Source organism: Pinus tabuliformis, chromosome 8 (assembly GCF_031772625.1).
Source record: "Pinus tabuliformis cultivar Carrire ecotype Pingquan chromosome 8, CPIR1, whole genome shotgun sequence".
Classification (NCBI taxonomy): domain Eukaryota; kingdom Viridiplantae; phylum Streptophyta; class Pinopsida; order Pinales; family Pinaceae; genus Pinus; species Pinus tabuliformis.
In genome coordinates this window covers 908,261,402-908,278,058 of record NC_142294.1, presented here as the reverse complement: position 1 = coordinate 908,278,058, position 16,657 = coordinate 908,261,402, and positions in this window count along the sequence as shown.

Here is a 16,657-nt window from a genome sequence, read left to right as displayed (position 1 = left end):
CTGCTACAAACAAGCGTTGGACTAAAGGTAAGCCTTAAACACCTGGTTGCTTTTATTTTAGATGCATATTTAGGGAAAGATAGTGCTTGATTGTTTTGTTTGTCACTAGAAAGCCTTAGCTTCTAGGGAGGTCGGTTTTGTCCGCAAAATTGACTCTTTCCGCATGATAAAATGGCGACCATACTGGGGAATCCATGGATTTGATTGATTTCTCTTTTGATTGATACTTTGATTTGAGAAAATCTGATTTCTTTCTAGTTTTTGACTGATTGACTGTGAATTTGGGTGGAATAGCTTAGGATTGAGTTAGTTTTTATTTTTCTTGTTTTTGAGAGTAGTACACACCCTCTGCGTTAAGCACAGTGCGTACCTGTACGCACTTCTACTTTGTACACAGAGCGTGGTCGCACCTGTGCAAACAGGTTGCCTGCGTACCCTGTCAAAAGTTTAGAAAATTTCAATTTTTTCCTTTTTACCTTTTAGATTTTGTTTATATCTTGTTTGTTGCTGCCCAGATCCACTGGTTACCTATTAGAAATTTTCATCTAAGCTTGTTTCATTAGCATCAAGGGTTTTAGTGAAGTTCATAGAAGTTCTAGCCCTAGGTTTGATTTTTGCATTGGTCCTGTAGTGACTTTGGCTTTAGAAGTTGTAAAAACCTTGGATATCCCTGGTCTTTTCAGTCTTCTTAGGAGTCGGACCTTTCGTAAAATCCACCTTTGTTTGAGAAACCTACCTTTGTGTTGTCTCTTTGCGGAATTTCGAGAAGGCTTGTCTGTTAAGCTGTGAATTTCATTCTTAAGAAAAAGAACAAAATCTTTTCATTTTTGTTTTTGACTGATTTATGATTCTGCATGAATTAGTCCTTGGTTGGATTGTAACTGAGTAAAACATCCTGGAATTATATTTTGTAGGCTTTTACCTCATTAGATTTGCTTTTAGGTAAATTTCTCTTAGATTTTCATAGATCTTAAACTTGATTTGATTTTCATAGATCTTAAAATTGATTTGATTTTCGTAGATCTTAAAATTTGATTTTTGTTAAGTAGTTTTATATGCTTTGTTAAAATAGGAAAAAATACAAAAATCTCTTTTGAAGAAAGTTTGTTTTAGTAGCGTTTGAAGTCTTTGAAAAGAGAAAGGAAGTTTTCGTGAAATAATTAGTGGTCATGTGTTGTGTGCTTTGGAAAAGATAAAGAGATTGTTTCTTTGATTTTCATTGCCAAGAAAGTTGTCTTTATAAATTTTGCATTCTCCAACTCTCTTAGCTAGGGAATTCATTGAAAAGGGAAAATAGTTTAAATCATCTTAGGTGCATCTTTTTAGTGGATTTGAGTCGAGTCTACACACCATCAGTTTCATCTCCACTACCTTTTGTCCTAAAGAAAAGCCATAAAAATTAACGCTTAAAGTAAAATCAACTTAGTAACTTTTTATTTACTAGGGCTCTGATACATCAATATAGATCAGGCTAGTGTCTTGGAGTAGGAGAGTAATTAACTCTCCAAGACAGCAAAACCAAACAAGTAGCTTATCTTGTGGTAGGATAAATCCAATAGTTACATTTATGCTCTGGGAAAGCTCCTCTTAAAGGAGAAGCACGAGATCGTGTCCGAACCAGTGAGGGAATCAATCCTCCTTCATTGGGAACGACGCCAGATATGCACGTACTACAAACGGTAAACCTCGGATTAACCATTGTCGAGGAGCCTGGGGTCACTTGTCGGTAAACCTTGGATTATTGTCAAGGAGCCGGCAAGGGGATTGAGCTTGCTACTCTGCCCTTGCGTGTGTATCGGATCGTAGACTGTTCCCCCAGGTATATTTGTTGCTGTTGGTGACCTTAGTGACTATTATCTTTAGGATTCTTCCTAAGGTGACGGTGGAGGGAAGATCCCACTGTACCTGGAGCAGACGTCGGCTAGACTCACTTGGATTTTCTGGGGGGTTCACTTCACTCGAGACGGTTAAAGTGGAGGAACTTGGTCCAGTCTATTCATTAAGCAGGTTGCCGGGGTAACTGTTCCACCCGCCACTTCTGTACTGAATTCTGCGATGTTGGATTTCATCACCAACTAGTGTTTTCGGTCCGGAAGGTTACTGTTTGTGTGTGGTTTGACGCCCTAGATTCTTTAGGCGTGTGCTTCGAATTTGTTTGGTTCTTTAGAGACTTTAGGCGGTTTGCTTTGAGATTTTACTTTGTTTGCGTGTGCAGTAGTTAAAAGTTTTAACTGTGGCTGAATTACCGAGACAGTCCCGTAGAATTCGGGACCAGTCTCCTCAGGTTGTAACCATGGCTGATTTGTTGAGGAAGTCCCGTAGACTTCGGGGCCAACCTCCTGAAGATGTCCCGAGCCATTACGAAGGTTTGAAAGTCCTCGTAACTCCTAGTGGCAGTAAAGTAGGATCACCTGAAGAAGGAGAGTCTTCGTTGGTTGTTCATCCTGATTACCAAACTCTAGAGACAGGTTATAATCCTGAAGCTATTTCGGTTTCCGAACTTGCTGGTAGCTTTTCATCTACTAGTGATATAGGCGAAGAACCTGAGATATCTGAACCTGTTACTCCAACATCGGGGTTAGTCTCTCCAACTTCTAGTGCTCCTAATTCACCTAGGGTAGAAAGAGTCATCACCGAAAATCTTCCTTCTGGTTTGATAGCTATTGAAGAACTTGCTCCAGAAGAAGAAATAGGCATCCCTATCCCTAAAGATCAACCTACTATTGATCTAAGGGAGCGTGAATCGATTTTTTACAGTCCACCTAGAAGTACTACTTGGTATCTTTCTTTAACTAATTATTTGGACAACTTAGGGTTAAGTTTTTCACCACCTCGTTCTCCTTATCCACCCAGAGGTATTTATACTCCCGTAAATAAGTCAGGTCAGTCGTCCATGTTTACTCAATCGCCTGAATCTTTTTTGTACGGTGGTCCTTCTGTTCCCTCTGGGTATCAATCACTTGTTGGTACGTTTTCGGGGGCATCTCCTCAACCCATTGAACAAAGGGTATTCACTGGAAGCAATGGTGCAAAGCCGTTGAGCGTAGAGGACATTCTTATGATGTCAGGTTCTATTCCCGCTTCTCAACCTCAAGGTGGCCAGTTACCGCCTGGGGGGCAACCTCAAGGTACAAAATTTGCATCTGGGGGGCAACCTCAAGGACAGTACGTGCCTACGGTACAATACATTCCTCAAGGTCAACCCCAAACTCAATATGTACCCCAAGGTCAACCCCAGTATCAATTTATACCTCAAGGTCAACCCCAGTATCAGTACATGCCTCAAGGGTATCTACCCCAAGGTCAGTACTCGAGTCAAGGTTTCCAACCACACCAAGGTCAATCTTATGTTCAAGGTACGGGAAATGTACCTTTCACTTATCAATCCTACCCTCAACCCGGTTATGGATCTCAATATCCTCAACCTGTTATTGGTCAATACCCCGGAATAAACATAGTGTGGGATCCATCGCAAGTTCAACAGGTGTTGTAGCCAAATGTACAGTTGTCATCTCAAACTGGACAACCTGTAGTTTCTAGTTCACCCCAGCAACCAGTCCAGTCCAATATTCAAACTTCTGTACTTTCGGTAGTTTCTCAGTCTGGGCCTATTTCACCTCGTACTCCATCTCAAACGACTGCTGCAACTGCCGCAACATCTGTTCAATCTACCCCACTTACTTCTGGAGTATCGACAGCTCCGGTTTCTATTGTCCCTGTATCTACTCCTCAGACATCTTTACCATCGTTTGGATCCACGATTCAAACTACGATTCAGATGCCTGTAGGACAACCTGGTTTAAGTACGGTTGTCACAAGTCAACCACAATTCACTTATCAACCGTACCAGGGACAGTACCAATTCGGTCCTGCTGTCCCGCAGCCAGTTTACCAGTATCAACCGTATCCTGGGTACACTTATCAACAACCTCAACAACCCCAGTATGGTCCGGTTAATCCTGGTTTTCCAGGAGGATACAATATCCCGAACGCGATTCCCATTCCTAGTTATCCTGGATATCCTCCTCTTGGGGCTGGTATAGTGACCCAGAGTTTTAGGGATCCTAATCGGCAGCTACTGTTTATCGCAACTTTAGATTTACCAGACTTGTCACGCCTAACAAACAATCCAATTAATTATCTTCCGTTTTGGCCGCCAATGCCAAATAAGTTTCCCAGTGACATTCCCAAGTTCGAAGGTAAGTCTGGAGAGGACCCGTCGAATCATGTGATGACTTACCACCTCTGGTGTGCCTCTAATTCCATCTCGGATAATTCGATCCGCTTACGTCTTTTCCAGCACACTCTCATTGGTCTTGCGGCCAAGTGGTACATTGAGTTACCACAGGCCTCTTTTTATAATTTTAATCAGTTAGCTACCTCGTTTTTAACTCATTTTCAGTTTCCGGTCAGATATGATAATGGCACGGAGTTACTAACTTCGTTAAAGCAATCGACGTCCACTTATATTTCCGATCATATCCATGAATGGAGACGTCGAAGGCGGTTAGTGAAAGTTTTTATCCCGTACCAGATCTTAGCTGAATGGTTTGTTAAATCATTGTTACCGAAGATTACTGAAGACGTAGCTAAGGCCGGAGTAGTTACTGAGGAGCAAGTGATTGCTCAAGCGCAGTACCTTGACTTAGTTTACACTCAGTCGGGTACGTTACACGAAAAGATCCCAGATCTTCCAAAGTCAAATCAAATCGCTGCAGCTCCTTCAGGATCTCATGCTACTGATGGCATGATTGGTACGGTGAACACTAAAAGCAAGAAGAAGTCTTCAAAGAATTCTTCTCCTATTATAACCTTACCAGACTCCCCGACAGGAGATTCTTCTGCTGAAGTTTCCGCCGATATTCACACTGTAGAGTCATCTATCGCTAAATCAAAATCCGGTGGGAAGAAGAAAGGGAAGAAGAAGAATAAAGCAGACAAAACTCCAAAGGAGAAAACTGAAAAGGCAGAATCCAATGATGAAAAGTGCAAACCTCATTATCCATGTCTCATTTGTGAAGAGGAACATTTTACAAGAGACTGCCCTCATCGAGCAGAGGTTGCGAAGATCGTCAAGGGTTCCCAAATTCCTGTTGTCTTGAAGGATCCATTTCCAAAAGATAGCAAAATGATAGGTTCTTCCTTGAGTGCCAATGAAGAACCCATTTTGATGATGTCCCATGTAAGGATTGCAACTCGATCGCAAGATTATGGTAGTAAAAGTCCTGTTGATGGCAAAGAAGCAGAATCTTCTCATTCTAATCCATCAACCTCAGCTCCCAGTTCCGATCCGCTACAGATCGAGAAGCCTAACCCAGACTTAGTAATCAAACCGCCCGCCAAGGGTGTACTTCGAAGGTCTGCTTTCAATCCACATGCAAGAGCGGCCCAGAATTACAACATTTTTGAGGACTTAGCTGTTTCACCCTTAGCAATGTCGGCTTTGGAAGTGCTGCAATCATGCCCAGCACAACGAAAATTACTTTTGTCAGCTATAGGAGCTGTTGATGTTCAGGACCCAAACCTAATAATATTTGATCTAGAAAATAGTACACCGCATTTACCTCATCAAATGGCTTTCCAGATCCCAGTGATAGTCAAAAACAGGCCTATTCATTGGACTGTAATTGATGAGGGAGCTTCAACGTGTATTATTTCGATACAGTGTTGGAGATTGCTTGGTTCTCCTTCACTAAATCAATCCCTGACAATTCTTAAGGCCTTTGATGGCCGTGGGTTTCATCCTTTTGGCATTTTACAGGATTTGCCTATAGGGGTTGAAGGAAAAATCGTTAGTCTAGATGTGGAGGTGGTTGATGCCCCTCTAGACTACAACCTTCTCTTGGGTCGAAGTTGGACTTACGCTATGACAGCGGTCGTTTCATTGGTCTTCCAAGTAATAAAGTTCCCACATAATGGAAAGATCGTAACAATAGACCAGCTGGCTTACTTTTCATCCGACCCATCCTCTTTAGAGAGTATTCAGCATGTCGGTAAAACGACTATCCCATATAAGGATGTTGGTGTAGGATTAGTTAAAGATTCCGGTTTACTGGGAACTTTTCCTTTTCCTCCACTCAACGCATCATCTTCATTTGCAAACATTCATATGATTACATCAGACACGATTTATTACGACGATCCTTGGATCGTTCCTTCTGAATCTGAAATAGACTCATTCGGTAATTCTATGCCGTTGAGTCCATATGAAATTGCCTATGAAGCCGAGTAGTCTTTTACCGACCCGTGTTCAACCAAAATAGACCAAATGAATGTGGTCCATGAGGAATCACTTTTCACATCAACCTTGGAATTAATAGCGTTTCCCGAAGTTGTGTCATATGACGAGCAACTTCGTGAAATCCTGTGTATAGATGATTTACCATGGGAGGATCTCCATCATAGATCTTCGTTTTTACCTGAGGATGATCATTTTGAAAATGATTTCTCATCAATTTTTACAGCTGAATATGTCAAGGAAGCTTAGAATCCCATGAAACATCCTGATTCAGAGCTGAATTTGGGAAATATATCTCGAACTATTCCCATTGACATTTCAGTTAAGCCTGGAATTGTTGAGAACATTCATATAGGTGCCTTGTGTACAGATGACGAAATTCAGACATACAAGGCCCTATTTCAAGAATTCCGCGATGTGTTTGCCTGGTCCTATGAGGAAATGCCAGGAATTGATCCCGCGATTGTTGTTCATGAGATCAAGACTTACCCGGATGCTAAACCCGTCCGGCAACGTTTGCGTCAGATTCACCCACGAAAAGCTGCTGCAATTAAAGCAGAAGTTGAAAAATTGTTGAAAGCAGGTTTCATTTATCCGATCTCGTTAACGGATTGGGTATCGAATATTGCTCCGGTTAACAAAAAACAGGGAACAATAAGAATATGCATCGATTATAGGGACATTAATCGAGCTTGTCCAAAAGACAACTACCCAACACCCTATATCGACCAAATCATTGATGATTGTGCTGGCAGTGAAATATTTTCCTTTATGGACGGTTTTTCCGGTTACAATCAAATCAATATTCTACCTGCTGATCAACCAAAAACGGCTTTCATTTGTCCATGGGGGACATTTGATTATTGCAAATTGCCTTTTGGGCTAAAGAATGCCGGAGCAACTTTTCAAAGGGTGATGTCTTATGCGTTTCATGACATCAAACACATTGTGCAACCGTATCTCGATGATTTGCCCGCTCATTTGTTACATCGAGCTGATCACCTTGTCCATTTACGAGCAATCTTCATGAGGTGTAGGCATTATCGTATTCGGTTGAACCCACACAAATGTGTCTTCTGTATAGAAGCGGGACGATTGCTAGGATTTGTAGTTTCAAAAGCCGGCATTCGCGTCGATCCCTCGAAGGTAGAAGCTATCATCAAATTGCCTCCCCTTCGAGTCTTCACCAACTCCAAAGTTTACAGGGGAAAGCAAACTTTTTACGACGATTCATTCCTAACTACGCCGAGGTTACCAAGGGTTTTACACGGTTGTTGAAACAGAACGCTTAATTCTCTTGGGTTGAGATAGCTCAGAAATCTTTTGATGCACTCAAACACGCGTTGACCCATGCACCGTTGTTGCATCCTCCCAACTACAACCAGGATTACTTTTTGTACCTCGCCGCCTCCCATTCCACTATTGGAATGGTCTTAGTTCAGGAAGATGAATTCGGAACGGAACATGTGATATATTACCTTAGTCGGACGTTAAATCCAACTGAGCTAAAATACTCACATGTGGAGAAATTTGCATTGGCAGCCGTTCAAGCTGTCCAACGTTTTCGTCACTACATTTTAATCCGTAAAACTACAGTCATTTCGGATTGCAACCCTATGATCTACATTTTGACCAAACAATTGTTAGGGGGCAAGTACTCTAAATGGATTGTTATCCTGCAGGAGTTCGACTTGGAGTTTGAGAAATCTAAGTCTAAGAAATCTTTATTTTTTGCAGAGTTAATGTGTGACTTCCCGCGTGCTGACACGGAAACTGTGGCAGAGGAGCCCATTGCGGACGAATCTTTGTTTCTAATCAGCACTTTAGAGCCGTGGTATGGGGATATCATCGTCTATCTCCAGACCCAATCCTTTCGGCCCGAAACTTCAAAGTCGGAACGTCGGAAAATTCGATTCCAGTCCCAACAATACAAAATTATTGGAGATACTCTTTATCGCCATGGGGCGGACTCTATTTTGCGACGTTGCTTAACTCACGAAGAGGCTGAAAGGGTTCTAAATGACTGTCACTCTGGAGCATGTGGCGGTCATATGTCTGGGTATGCCACCGCCCAAAAGATATTGCGCGCTGGCTACTTCTGGCCGTCCTTGTTTAAAGATTGTATTATTGCGGTCCGAAAATGCCACAACTGTCAAGTGTTTGATCGAAAGATGCGTGCTCCACCTGCTCCTCTCCACCCTATAATTGTCGTTGGTCCTTTTTCCAAATGGGGTATCGATTTTATTACATGTAACCCTCACTCGGCCGGGGGGCATGCGTATATCATCCTTGCGGTAGATTATTTTACTAAGTGGGCCGAGGCGATGCCTACATTCGAGGCAGACGGCAAGACAACTGCAATTTTCGTGTTCAATCATATAATTGCTAGGTTTGGTGTCCCACAAGCGATAATCACTGACCATGGGCGCCATTTTCGAAATGTTATGATGACAGAACTTACAGGCCAGCTTGGTTTGCGTCACGATAGTTCAACTCCTTATTATCCACAAGTGAATGGTCTGGTTGAGTCCATCAACAAAGTTTTAGTTATCATGATCCGACGAATCATTGGTATTCATCGATCGAATTGGCACAACATGTTATTTTCAGCGCTTTGGGCGTACCGAACCTCAGTGAAAACATCAACAGTGTTCACTCCTTTCCAACTAGTTTATGGTTTGGAAGCTGTGCTACCCATTGAATGCGAAATCCCGTCACTGCAAATGGCCATCGAGTTACTTCTAGCTACTTCCGAAGAGGAGAAGCGTTTATTATACTTAGCTCAATTAGATGAGAATCGACGTGATGCTGCATTGGCGATCGAGACTCACGCAAAACGTATGAAAGCTCAGTATGATCGAAATGTGACCCCTCGAAATTTTTCGGAAGGAGACCTAGTGTTATTATATGATCAATCTAATGATAAATTAGGTACTGGGAAATTCGTTCCTATGTGGCATGGGCCCTCTATTGTCAAGCGAAAGCTAGCAAAAGGGGCCTATGAGCTGGTAGACTTTGACGGGGACTCTTTGGGTAAACCCAGAAATGGACTTTACCTAAAGAGGTATTATGCTTAAAAGATGGGTATGGAGATTTTTAGTTAGGTTAGTTTTTCTTTCTAGGTTAGTTTTTCTTTCTAGCTGGTGTGTTTGTTAGTTTAGACAGTGTGCTTAGCCTAGAGAGTGTGTTTTTTCGTCATTATTCTGACTTATCTTGGTTTTACTCTTGATGACGCAGATGTCGATGCCTCTCCAAACGTACATTGGTTTCACTGATGGTGCTTGTCGTAGTACACGAAATATCTCTTCCGCAGCTTGGGTTATCTATTCGCCCGCTGACGAGTTAGTTTCTATGCATGGGGTAAGCCTCAGTCAAACAACAAACAACATTGCCGAATACAGTGCAGTGATTGAGTTATTGTCTGAATCTATTTCATTTGGGATTCGGAGTTTGATAGTGAGGTTAGATTCTGAACTCGTTGTATTACAGCTTAATAGAGTGTATGCCATTAGAAATCCAGTGTTATTAAGGTTATTTTTGAGAGGGCGTCTCTTGGAACGTGAGTTTGATTACATTGAATATCAACATATTCCAAGGTCTTTAAATACATTAGCAAATGCAATTGCTTCTCGAATGTTAAATAGACATTTGCAATAATCATACATGTAAATCTAAAACCATTCCATAACATGATTTACAAGATAATCCGGTAATAATGATATATATAGATAGGAGTGTGTCAAAAAATACATCGTCTTCGATCATAGGTTGAAAAACACCTTATGATCGGCAAAAATGATAAGTACAAAAAACCAAAATGTCGCATGTGTCTACAAAACGACCATCCAATCACTGGTGATGATCTCTATATGACACCACTGCACGGGCCACCCTACACAAGAATCTCCTAAAAGGTCCTGGGACCTCGACTACATAGCGTTGAAGCCGGATTGGAATGTCATCTATGGTAGTCTCTGGTATGTCTGCTGTAAGACGCTCTAGGTCACTTTCCAACTCAGCCAAAGTCTCTGTGGCCTCGTCCTGTTGGGCCGGTGCCGGTGCAACTGGTAGTCTCCTCTCGTAAGGCCGGAGATTGGCTGGACGTCGTGGGCCTACATTTGCATTTTGAAAATTATTACTATCAGTTTTGAGACGATATAAAAACAAAAAATAGATAGTTTAAAAGCTTGTGGAAAATGAAGTTACCTGTGTCATCCCATTGTTCTCCCGGTGGAAGAACTATGTCCGGATCTCCACGAAAATCAACTCCGGCATAAGGAAAATCCTTTATAGAAAAGACCTGGTCTTCTAACCAGTGAAAGTACTCCGGAGTAAATCGGACAACCTCCGTTCCCTCATCAGGATGACGGGCCATAACCGCAACCCATCGCATCAATTTGGGCTCTCAAGGTAGCCCAACACCAACAGTGAGCTGCTGTGGGATCAGCATCGGAACCCTCTCTAAGCCAAAACTCACAACTAAAGGGCCATAACCAAAAGTCTTTAGCTATCCGTTTTTGGCTCTAGTCAGTTGGCCTTTTATATTGGCCAACACAGCATCACACCAGTTGAAAATGGTACCTCGATAGCAATAAATAGCCATCCGCATCTGGGATCCAGTAGCAATGTGTAAAGCGGCAGCCCCGCAAAGACTGGTAACTATAAAGGCAATCACCTTAAGTTCAGGTCGGGATATAGTTTTGATCTCTATCCCCTTCTCCTGAGTCTGAGTGTTACACCACTCTAGTCAGAGACTAGCGATGGACTAGCCACCCGGCCTAGTCCCGAAAAGAGTTAAGTGTTTGCCTCTCTTGGGAAAACCAGTGAGAAAGTAAATATCTATGGGCTCCATCTCGAGCTGGTGCCCCCCAATATAAAAACACTGGTCCTGAACGTTCCATCTTTCTACCAGCCACTCTAGAAAGCTCACTTGGGCCCTCATGCCAGGTATGGCCCAGTATTTATAAAGGCCGCATGCCTTCAAAGCATCAATTGACGGTTGATGATTAATGGCGGCCAAATCAACATCTTCGTGCTCTCTCTCGCGCCAATCAAGCATGGTGAGCAATCTACACACCAGAAAACATCCATTAGAGTCCATAAAATCAAAAAAAATTGGTCCAATTTGGAGAATTTGGGGTTTGAAAACTCTTTGCGCGGAGTACGCACCCCGCCTTTAGGAACAGAGGGTGGGTACGCCGGTTCCCTTAAGGCAATGTGCGTACGCCCGACATTTTCCCAACTGAGAAAATGTCGGGGTACGCGGGTCCCTAGTGTGGCACCTGCGTACCCTGAGAGGCGGTTCTTGAAACCCCAAAGCCTCCAAAAAATGAAATTTTGGGCCTAAAAACGAATTCTAAATGGATGAAAATGAAGAGAAGGATGTTGTAGAATACCTGAAAGAGACAGCGTTCGATTTCGACCGTCGGATTCTCCGCAATGTCCACGGGAAGTTTCTTGCCAAAAGCCCTTTTTCTCTCCTCAACAGTAAAATGGTAAAAATGAATTAGTAAAATCCCTTTTTATAGGTTTTTTGGGTAAATAAATGGTAAATTTGTTTATTTTTCACCATGAAAAGGTATTTTTCAAAGTATTTTTATCTATCTTCAACAAGTATGAGTAATGTGTTGATTTTTGTGCAGGATGAAGGATTTTCAGGGAAAATTGTCATTTTTTACGAACAAAAACATCAGAGTCATCTTTAAGCCCTTTTCTGACTCCTAAAACATGAAAAGATTGCCGAGCGTTTCTTTTACACTCGTTAAAACGGAATTAAAAGACGGTCCTCTTACAGCCCTTTTCTGACCGTAAAAACATGAAAAGATTGCCGGATTTTTGTCGTTTCAAATTCGATATTGGAAATAAAATGACGTGTCCTTGATCGCTTTTTACTTTTCAGATCAGAGACACTAATCATGAAAGTACTCCTTGGTTGTAAAGATCAAGCGGTTCTCTCAAGTATTATTTTATACTTTTGCGGGCTTGGGAGACACAAATTTATGAAAAAGGTCAACCCTGGAGTCTTCTTAAGTTTTTTCAAACTCTCTAAAATTGATAAACGTCGAGTTTCTCCTATACTGGACTCGTTAAAATTTCACAGTAAAGGACCTGTTCGATTACAAACAGGAACGGACCACTCCTTCTTAGGGTTCGAATCTAAACTAAGTTGGACTCCTCCGAAGGATGAGCTTATAATCAAGAAAATGTTATCCTCCTCAAGCTTGTAAAAAATAAAGAGGTACTTGCCAGAAATGGTGGGGGAAAAGAGAGAAAAATGAGCCTATTTGTTATCATTTGTCTCAAAAAAACCTTATCACCACTCTTGAACACGACACATTTCATTCACTTAGGTTGGGAAATCCTTTGCCTAATAGTTGATCAAACCACATTGAAAGTCTTCAGCCGGTTTCCGGGGATTAACTTTGGTCAATTGTCACCAAGCCATCTGTTGTGTCGTTATGTGTTCAAGAGGTCACTGCAAATAAGCCATTCATCTGCAAAATACCTGTCATCCATCTCGACCATCCCTGAGTCAGTCCTTACAGCTATATTTCTTCAACTTGATCTATGATTTCGTGTTGTGGGCTTGCCTGCAACGGATCGCTTTTTATCGACATCAGCACATTATCTAGAAAGATGATCTAGAAATCGTCAGTACCTTGAAATTTGCATGCATCAATGGCAGGTTTCTCGCCTTTGACGACAGTTTACATCATTGACTTTCGATCGAAGGATTCCGTGACATGTTCGACATCAACACATTCATTCACATCTCATGGATTGTACTGGGTACTTTGAGAACCATTGACATCACTGGTGGTCGCTCTCACACTTGTTAACAGTTTACATCATTGACTGGTAATCAAGTGGTTTCTACCATGTTTGACATCAACTCATTTATTCGCATGGATAGAATCGTACTATTTCAGGAAGTAGAAATGAAGACCCTGGATCTAGTTTCCACCATCTAGGCTGTGAGGAGTTTTGTATTCATTATACAGTAGACTAATCATAAACAGATGGCTGCGTCCATACTGCGTCTACATGAGTCTATGATTATGATGTACTGCGAAATCATTCCTGTATCAGAGCAGTAGTTAGTTTGTTAGTTAAGTTTTTGATCTGAGTATGGGAATGCCTACCTCAGCGATGATATGATCTCATATATGTATTTTGTGTTGAATATTTGCAGGTTCCGACTGGGCTCTCCACAAGATAATCCTTGAAATGATAAAGTCCTTCACCCTTCCTAGATGATATGAAACCCTAATCTACTACAGGCTTCGCACTTTAGGGGGAAATCTGTTACACTAAAATTTGTCACCATGACTATTTGCAGTCAGTATGGCTCCATCAATAGTCATACTGTCCTCCTTGGCAAGTCTTATACCTCTGCTCCTCATGTCAAACTCCAAAAAAGAGAGAAATCCTTTAAAAGTCAATATAACTCTGGTTACGCAGTTTCTCTTACCCTTACCTGCGTGTACGCACCTCAAGTTCACAATACCTGCGTACTTGTACGCTTTGTCTGTAAAGGGGTGGGTGCGTACTCCTGTAAAGGTCAAAAGGCACAAGTTTTACTTCAAAAAACTTACTTGTGGTCGATTCTAGAGCATTCTAGAAGATGGTTTGACGTGTATTGAGCGCCTCCAGATGGTTCATGCATCCCAATGAAAGAGGAACTTATCCCATGAAGAGGGGAGCTATCCCATTGAAAGAGGGACTTATCCCATTGATGGTGGACCTGATTAACTTCCTCCAAAGCACTATAAATACAGGCATTGAGCCAGAGGGAGGGGAGGTTGAAAGCTGAACATTCCTAAGGGTAGATGCTGCTGAAATTAGGACTCCCTTTTAGAGCTTGAGAGGAGAGATTCCAATCCTTTCTTAGCTTCATTTGGAAGTGGGTGAGCTGATCAAAGTAAAGGAGAACTCTTGCTGGACCCTGGGAGGGACCTGCACAACACCAAGGCACTGGTTGTAATGGTTTCTTTTGTTTCCAATTAATGCAATTAAGTTCATTTTTCTCAACAAGTTGTTATATATAATTTGTTTCATAAACTCCTTGGTCTTTATGATGAATATGTTTTATTATATGAGTTATTCAGGTGTTATGTAATCGTTTGCTTGTTAGTGAATGCAGGCTTCAAGGAGAAGGAGCTCATCTGGATCGAAGAGGCTCGATTGCTACAAACAAGCATTGGACTAAAGGTAAGCCTTAAACACCTGGTTGCTTTTATTTTAGATGTATATTTAGGGAAAGATAGTGCTTGATTGTTTTGTTTGTCACTAGAAAGCCTTAGCTTCTAGGGAGGTCGGTTTTGTCCGCAAAATTGACTCTTTCCGCATGACAGTAGGTATATGGATTAGTTGTTTGACCTTCTGATGTTAGGAATCCTTGCCAAGGGATGGATCACCTGAGATAGGGGATGTCAGGGAACTTGGAAGGTGAGTGACTGCAAGGAAGGGAATGACTGGATTTCTTGAGGGACTGTGTAGAAGAGAAGGAAAGGTTGGGGAATGGATTTTTTTTTTTTTTTGTCATTAGCATTTCCAGATAGAATCAGATGCACATTGGGAGTGTTCCATGGAACAATGAGTCGGTAACTATTCATTGAGAGGAAAATTGGCGCAACATTGTAGCACTGGACATTGGATGCAGGTTTGACTTTGGCAGTGGATTCTGGACTTCCTAGGAAGGAGGTGAACCTTGGTATTACAATTGAGGGTGGAGGTGTGAGCCTCTAGATTCCCTTGTTGTGGATGTAGATATCATATCCTTTTATTTGTTGGTTGAGAAAATGTGCATGTGTATATTATTGTAAATACTATATCAAGATGGATTATAAAGCTCCATAGACAATATGGTTATTTTTTGGTTGAAGCAGATGTGCATCAGTATATGTGGTTTTTATTGTAAATACCATAATGGGTTGCGTTATAAATCTCCAATACATGGTATGATTTTCATGTTTTCAACATGTTGTTCATTGTAAATACTGCAACGAGCTAGGTTATAAAGCTACAAAGGCAACATTTTTTTTGCTTTTCAATGGTTTTGTTGGGTATAGGTGTGGTTTAGCATCAAGGGTGGTGTTACCCTAAGGGGGAGGGGTTTGGAACAACCCCGAGTTAAAAGTTCATGTAATAAAAGTTATTAAAGGTAAAATAAGACCATGGGAAAGGGACACATATTCCAAGTTGAATGTTGGGAAAAATATCCTAGTGGGAATCACTTAATGTGTTTATGGCTAAGGGAAATTTGAAACGGAGATGGCTAAGGCTTTGGAAAGGAAAAAAGGTATTTTTGGCACATTATTTATGAAAATAAAGGAAATTAGGAGAAAACGAAGGTGAAAGGTCATAGGTTGCATGTGAGGAGGAAATTGAAGAAAATAATGGAAAATGAAGAAAATAGAGGCATCAATGATAAAAAGGATTCTGAGGACCAGTTCACTACCTTTTGTTAGTTTAGTGTTAGAATTTGTCTCAAAGAGGAGAAAGCACTAAGAGGAGAAATAAAGTAAGCAAGGAAAGTAAAGGAAAAACAAAGAAGGACAAGGAAAGCCAAGGAAGGCAAGGATCAAGAAACTTCAGTGGGAATACTTGCAGGTAATAGGTTGCATGTACGATTTCCTAGCTAGTTTTGACATGCATGGTATGTGCATGTTGGTATTTGGTTATTTTGTTGTATTTGGCATGGATTTTTCCGGGTTTTGACAATGGATTTTAGCCTAGGCTTTCCATTTCTGAATAGCCATGGTGTGATGGGATTCTTTATTGGTTTGAGCTTTGGATTACCAGATGGTTTTAGAATCTAGGGTGAGGTGGTCTCAGGAAAATTCCCAAAGGCCTAGGAATCCCTTTACCGGTAATGGCAGGATACACAGTAAAGCTTGAGGGTGGAGACGGGAAAATTCCTCAAGGATGGTGAAGGAATCCAGAGGCATCCAAGATCAATTTTGTTTTGTGATCTCGGGATAGGTTTAGGTGAGATCATGGTATGGTGAGGGTGGAGGTGGTTTAACCTATGGATTCCCTTTGTTGTTTATGGATTGGTCTATCCCATGAGATTCCACATTCATGTTTGGAATATGGCACATGGGTGATTGGCTGAAATAAAAATTGGTTTAGCCAATCTATGGTCGGATGGAACGCAGAAGTCCCAAACCTGGTCGAATTTTTCCTATGTTAATAAAAGCTAAGTTTCTCTTGATTTTGATAAGGAAATGTACTTGTTATTATGCAGCTTAAATGGTTGTTCTATCACTATTATTTATCTGGTTATATGTTGGTTATAAGAATGGTTATATAACGGATTCAAGTATGGCTCTTATCACATTTTATTAAATGAATGTTTGGTTAATGAATGCATGACATAATTGCTATTATGAAAACTATGGTGAGAAGGTATTGATA